The following is a 6982-nucleotide window of genomic DNA, read 5'->3' as shown; positions in this document are numbered from 1 at the left end:
ACAACACGACTGGGCTTTGACGGGTGGGTAATGAAGAAGCATTGGTCCACTTGGGAAGCCAGTACCCATGGCTCATTTTTCGCGGTGACGTTTGCGCCCGCGGTCTTGGATTTGGCTTCGGGTATAACCATGGTGGTGAAATACCGGTCTTCTTTTAGGACGCTCTTGGCCCATCTGACACGGAACATCGGGACCTTCTCTCCAACGTAGCTCAACTCCCAGATCTCCTCGATCCTTCCGTAGTATCTGTCCTTTTCGTTACCGGTGTAGGATTCCATCGTTACCCCGGAGTTCTGATAACCATCGCTCTTCATGTCCTTGTCCTCGGTGTAGAATGTGTAGCCGTTGATATCGTATGCCTCATAGGTCATCAGTTTGTGCTCGGCGCCCTGTGACAAGGCGAATATGAGTTGTTCTTCCACAGAAGAATCCTCATGTAAAGGGTACGACAGAAGCTTCTGCTTGAACCAACGCGTGAAACATGAGTTGTGCTCTTTGATTATATCTCTGTCCGTCCTCTGTTGGCCTCGGTCATTGTACGTCTTCTCAATAAAGGTTTTGTGCTCTACGACCCAAGGATCGACCACGTCTATTTGTTGTAGCGCGACTAGGTTTGCTCTTTCAAAGTCGGCGAGTCGACCCTCAAAGTCGACATGCATTTCGCGGTGACCCTCACGGTGACCCCATCCAGCGAGCCTGTCGAGGTGCCTGTTGACGGGCAAACCAACGGGGTTCTCGATGCCTAGATAATTCGTGCAGTAGGAGATGCACTCTTTGGTCAGAAAGCCCCTGGCTATACTTCCCTCTAGACGTGACATGTTGCGAACGTATCCTTTGATGACACCATTCATCCTTTCGAACGGCATCATGCTGTGCAGGAATGTCGGCCCGAGTTGGATGATATCCTCTATGATATGAACCAGCAGATGCACCATAACGTCGAAGAATGCGGGCGGGAAGTACATCTCAAGCTCACATAGTATCACCATGATCTCTTCCTGTAGCCTTCTGACTTGCTTCATGCCAACCGACTTCCGAGAGATGACGTCGAAAAAGTTGCATAGGCCAAATAGCGTTTCACGGACGTGCGCGTCCATGATCCCACGGATTGCAACTAGAAGTATCTGCATCATCAGCACGTGACAGTCGTGAGACTTCATCCCATTGAACTTCTGCTTCGCTGGGTCTAGGTATCTGCTTATCTTCCCCGTGTAATCGTAAGGAAGTTTTACTCCTACGAGGCAGGTGAAAAACTGCTCGATCTCCTCCTGACTTAGAGTGAAGCACGCGGGAGGGTAGTCATTTCCGGTCTTCTTGGCCTTTTTGCCTTTGCGACGACTTTCTGTGTCTTGCTTCACCTCATCATCATCATCATCATCATCATCATCATCATCATCATCATCATCATCATCATCATCATCATTAGCGTGAAGCTCCTGCCTGATGCCCATTGATTTCAAGTCTGCCCTTGCTTTCGGCCCATCTTTGATCCTCTCTGGCATGTTGAGCAGGGTACCAAGAAGACTCTCGCACACGTTCTTCGTGATATGCATGACATCAAGGCTGTGAGGCACACGGTGGATCTTCCAGTACGGCAAGTCCTAGAAAATAGACCTCATTTTCCATACCTTCAGCAGCGGCTCTGGCGCCTTTCGCTTCTTTCCCAGCTCTGGCGCCTTTTGCTTCTTTCCCGGTAGTGGGCAATCTTTCCAATTTTTCAACAGCTCATCTATTTCCTCGCCGCTCCTCGTACGCGGGCGTCTTCGGGGTTCGGTTTCACCATCAAACAGATCCTTGCGTTTCCTCCACGGGTCATCGTCGCGAAGCCACCTTCGATGTCCCATGAACACGGTTTTCGAAGACCCGGGATCTCTATCTAGCTGGCGATACATTGTGTCATCCATGCACCTGACGCATCTAGAAAATCCGTGGACTACCTGCCCCGCGAGATATCCGTAACCGAGATAGTCGTGCACCGTCGTGAGTAGTGCGGCTCTCATAGGGAAATATTCTTTCTCTGCGGCGTCCGACGTATTGGCTGGCGTTTTCCACAGCGTGTCTAGCTCCTCTTTCAGCAGCCCCAGATACAGATTGATGTCGTTCCCTGGTTGTTTCGGCCCTTCAATTAGCATACTCATGTGAATGTACTTCCTCTTCATGCACAACCAGGGGGGAGGTTGTACATCCACACAAACACAGGCCAGGTGCTATGTGTGCTTCTCTGGCTGCCAAACGGATTGACTCCATCGGTGCTCGCGCCCAGCATGATGTTCCTTGGATAGTTCCCAAATTCTGGGTCTTCGAAGTTCAACGCTTGCCACTAGCTCGCATCCTTAGGGTGACTCAAAATCTTGTCTGTTTATTTATCTCCGGATCATTTCCGTCATCTTCCCGCTTCTTCTCCTCCCTATCCACGTGCCAACGCAGGATCTTTGCTACCTTAGGGTCCGCGAAATACCGCTACAGATGAGGAGTGATCGGAAAGTACCACACCACTTTTCTAGGAGCTTTCTTCCTCTTCTTGTATCGAGTGACGCCGCACACCGGACATATGGTAGACTTCGCGTGCTCGTCCTGATAAATGATGCAATTGTTCATGCACACATGGTATTTCATGTGCGGTAAATCTAGAGGACACACGATTTTCTTCGCCTCCTCGAAACTGGCAGGGCACTTGTTCCCCTTGGGAAGACGTTCATGCCAGAATGACATGTTCTCGTCGAAGCATGCGTCGGTCATTTTGTGTTTTACCTTCATCTCCAGAGCCATGAGCGTTACTTTCAGGCGGGTATCCTCGGGCCTACATCCTTCATACAATGGAGTAACCGCATCTATCTCCAGTTGATCCAGCTTGGCTTTCTCTCGGGCGGCAGCTCTTGCGTTATCCGTCTGCTTGAGAAGCAGCTCTTGAATATGAGGGTCCTGCACCCAGCCTCCATCGTCGTCTGCTCCGACATCTTCATCTTCATGATCATGCCCTTCGTCTTGATCTTGCTCATCATCATGTCCGACATCTTCTACATGATGACTGTGTACAGCATCACCATCGTGATCATGTCCTAGAGATTCTTCATCTTCTCGCCCGCCCGAGCCGCGGTGGTTGTCTTGCTGCCCTTCCTCATTTCTTGCCCGACCCCCATGGACGACTTCATAGTCATCTTCATCACCTTGCCACCGATAGCCATCCATGAAACCATGCAAGAGCAGGTGGTCCCGCACCTTCCCAGAATCCGGGTCCGCAATAAGGCTCTTCAACTTGCATCTTCGACACGGACATCTTATCTCCGTCTTGTTCTTTTGAAGCATCTTGGCCTTTGTGGAGCTCAAAAACCTATTCACGATGCCTTCGGTCATCGTGCGGACCATGGTCGCCTGCGGGGTAGAGCAAACCGATATTTTAGAACCAAGAAAAAATTTGGCCTGACTTTCCCTAAAAATAGGACCAAAAAGAATGCATAGTGCCAAAATTCTCGCCGAAACGGAAATGAATCAACATTCCGGCAAAATATTGGCAACTATCGCATTTCAAATACCGGTACCTGCAAACACAAACATATATGCAACACCACAAACATACATAGATCTAGCTAGGCCACAAAAAGTGCATGTGCATGTTGTTGGAGCGAGCTAGGGAGAAAAAAAGTAGATCTACAACATAAAGATAGCTTTCCCTACTTACCTATCAAAAAAAGGTAATTTAACCACTTAATTTTGATGAATCTATGGTGCAAATGAGGTGAAGAGGAGGAGGCAGCCGACAAGCTTGGAGAAGGAGGTGGAGGGAATGAAGTGGGGAAAGTGAGTGTGTAGGCGTGGCTGTCCAAAATATCTAGCTGGTCCCAGGTTACTAATGGCGCACCACCCACACATGCGCCATTAGTAACCCAATATACTAATGGCGCACTTGCTGGCCGTGCGCCATTAGTAGTTTTGCAAAAAAATAAAAAAAATAATATATATATATATATATATATATATATATATATATATATATATATATATATATATATATACTAATGGCGCACCGTTGCGTAGTGCGCCATTACTAGTTTAAACTAGTAATGGCGCACTATGCCACGATGCGCCATTAGTAGTTTTGCAAAAAAAGAATAAAAAAATACAGTAGTGGCGCACTGCGTGGCTGGTGCGCCATTACTAGTTAGAACTAGTAATGGCGCACTTTGCCTGGATGCGCCATTAGTATGTTTGGAAAAATGAAAAAAAATTGTTACTAGTGGCGCACCGTGTGTCTGGTGCGCCATTAGTGTCTTCCACACTAATGGTGCATCAGCACATGGTGCGCCATTAGTATATATTAGTGGCGCACCACTTGTCTGGTGCGCCATTAGTGTCAATTTCATCTATAGCCCTTTTCCTAGTAGTGAGGTTACGGCGGTGGAAATAGGGTTTCGTGGTGCTCCTGGATGTTTGCGGGGTATATGGATATATATAGGAGGAAGAAGTAGGTCGGTGGAGCAACAAGGGGCCCACGAGGGTGGAGGGCGCGCCCCCTGCCTCGTGGCCTCCTCGATTGTTTCTTGACGTCTACTCCAAGTCTCCTGGATCACGTTTTTTCCAAAAATAACGCTCCCGAAGGTTTCATTCTGTTTGGATTCCGTTTGATATTCCTTTTCGACGAAACATTAAAATAGGCAAAAAAACAACAATTTGGGCTGGGCCTCCGGTTAATAGGTTAGTCCAAAAACTAATATAAAAGTGTAAAAATAAGCCCACTAACATCCAAAATAGATAATATAATAGCATGGAGCAACCAAAATTATAGATACGTTGGAGACATATCAGGGTTCCACCTCGCCACGTTGGTCGTGCTATGTCGCCACTCCGGAGTGCCGAACTCCTTGCTCAGACACCTCGGGCTTGGAGGTTGGGACCTCGGCCATGCCGAGGACTATGAACCTTGTCGGATCTGTCACAGATCAATGGGCGTCTTCGTCCCGCCACAAGCCGGAATCGCATCATCAACACTGAGCACATTAACCAGCTAAGTTGCTTTCATGCTAAAAAACTTTCAGTTTTAAATTTTGTTCGGATTCGACCAAGCATCATACTTTTTTGACAAAAAGTCATTTGCGTAAAACTTTCTTTGTCAAAACCTCATTTGTTACAAACAAATTCAAATACCCCGTTTAGTTGGGGGCTTATGAAGCCATTCTTCTTGCATATGATTATACTTGTATGGCTTCGTTCCTTGTTCGTGTATTACGCCACAATATGCACCATGTTGACTTAAGTGTTCCGCAAGCTGGGTTGCCTTGCTCCTGTGTTTACCCCTACGTTCCTGATTGTTCGGCTAGGGAGTAAAGGGAGCACCTCTGCGATTGTCATGATCGGGTCATCCGAGCTCGGACCTCAGACTAGGTGAAGCCGAAAGCTAGCGCTCTTATTGTTTTCAATCACGGTCGGCACACAACGGAACTCATGAGTACAAAAAATCTATTCACAAGTCTCATAGTAACAATGAGCAATCGAACAAAGGTATCGGTGGGGGTACTATTTTCTTCGAAGATGCTTCTTACACTTTGTTAGTAATATAGCATAAGTTCCCTAAGCGCGCTTTGTCTGTTACAGCCTTATGGCCTGATTGCCTGGTTATCGAAAACACCGTCGTTATTCTCGACCAGTGGAGTACATAACACTTTTCGTCCCTTGAACGAAGAGGGAGAAGCCAACGGTCGATTAAGACGCGTTTAAAGTTTGGCTGAACACAAATATGATATAAGTACTTTGGTACATACAATCATTATACATAATTTTTTTACCCAAGTCACTTGGGGGATCTTAAATTAATATGAGCTGCTTTTGTTAGTCGCTGCATAGTCTTTTTCTACCACTCCTTTCTCGACTCAGGTGTATGATCAATAGCCGGGTAGCCTGGTTTCTCTCTAAAGCCGATCGTGTTTAGTTCGCTAAACTGGCCTGAGAAACACTCCGCCTTCGGGATAGGAAGGTTGAAGCCGAAGGCTGACCCACTTGAAGTCTAGAGATCAGATGTGTCATGTCAAAGCAGGACGAAAGTACAATTTCAAGACCAATTTCATATTGGCACCAAAACAACTTGATTCAATCTAGATGAAGCAGGACATTCTCTTGGTTGAGGTGTTCGGCATGAAACTCTTTTCTAAACTACCGTTCGACATCTTTCCTGTTGAACTCCACCTAGGTATTGTCAAAACATACATGATAGTTGAACTTGTTCCTGAGGAGGTACGATCCTAGGGTTGGCCATTTTGCCCAACCCAATTCTCGGGGGCTACTGCATTGACAATCCAATGCAGAAAATTTAAGTGCAATATAGTTTTCGAGGAGATTATGATCCTCAGGTTGGTCGGCCGCACCCAACCTGAGTCTCGAGGACTTTGCACACCGATTTTTGTGTCCCGGAGTATTCTGCCGAGCTAGGAGTTGATCCTCAGGCCGATTTTGCGAATCAACCTGAGTCTCAGGGGCTACTGGGATCAACGATCTTATGTCATCCTTCAGGTGCATCTCAGGTTTTAGACCGATACACACCTTGAGGGCTACTAGTTATATATCTGGGCAGAGAATAAATTGCACCAATAAAAAATATTGACAAAAAATCGGCCCGCAGTCAGGGTGGTGCACCAGCTCGGAAGCAGTCCAACATAAAGCTCGGGCGCCAGTGGCTGGCTCCATAGAGGGCATTTTTGGCATTAACCTCGGTCAAACTCCTTCAACTTTTTTGAACCAAGGTGATCTATGAAACCTCGGATATAGTCCGGCGTTGGAGCTTGGACATAGTCCGGTGTTGGAGCTTGGACATAGTACGGCGCTGGAGCTCGGATACAGTCATGCGTTGGAGCTTGGACATAGTCCGGCGTTGGAGCTCGGATACAGTTCGACATTGGAGCTTGGACATGGTCCGACATTGGAGCTCAGATACAGTCCGACATTGGAGCTTGGACATAGTCCGGCGTTGGAGCTCGGATACAGTCCTGCGCTG

Source organism: Triticum dicoccoides, chromosome 2A (genome assembly GCF_002162155.2).
Source record: "Triticum dicoccoides isolate Atlit2015 ecotype Zavitan chromosome 2A, WEW_v2.0, whole genome shotgun sequence".
Classification (NCBI taxonomy): Eukaryota; Viridiplantae; Streptophyta; class Magnoliopsida; order Poales; family Poaceae; genus Triticum; species Triticum dicoccoides.
The sequence above is the reverse complement of the archived record's forward strand: the minus strand, read 5'-3'. Positions refer to the sequence as shown.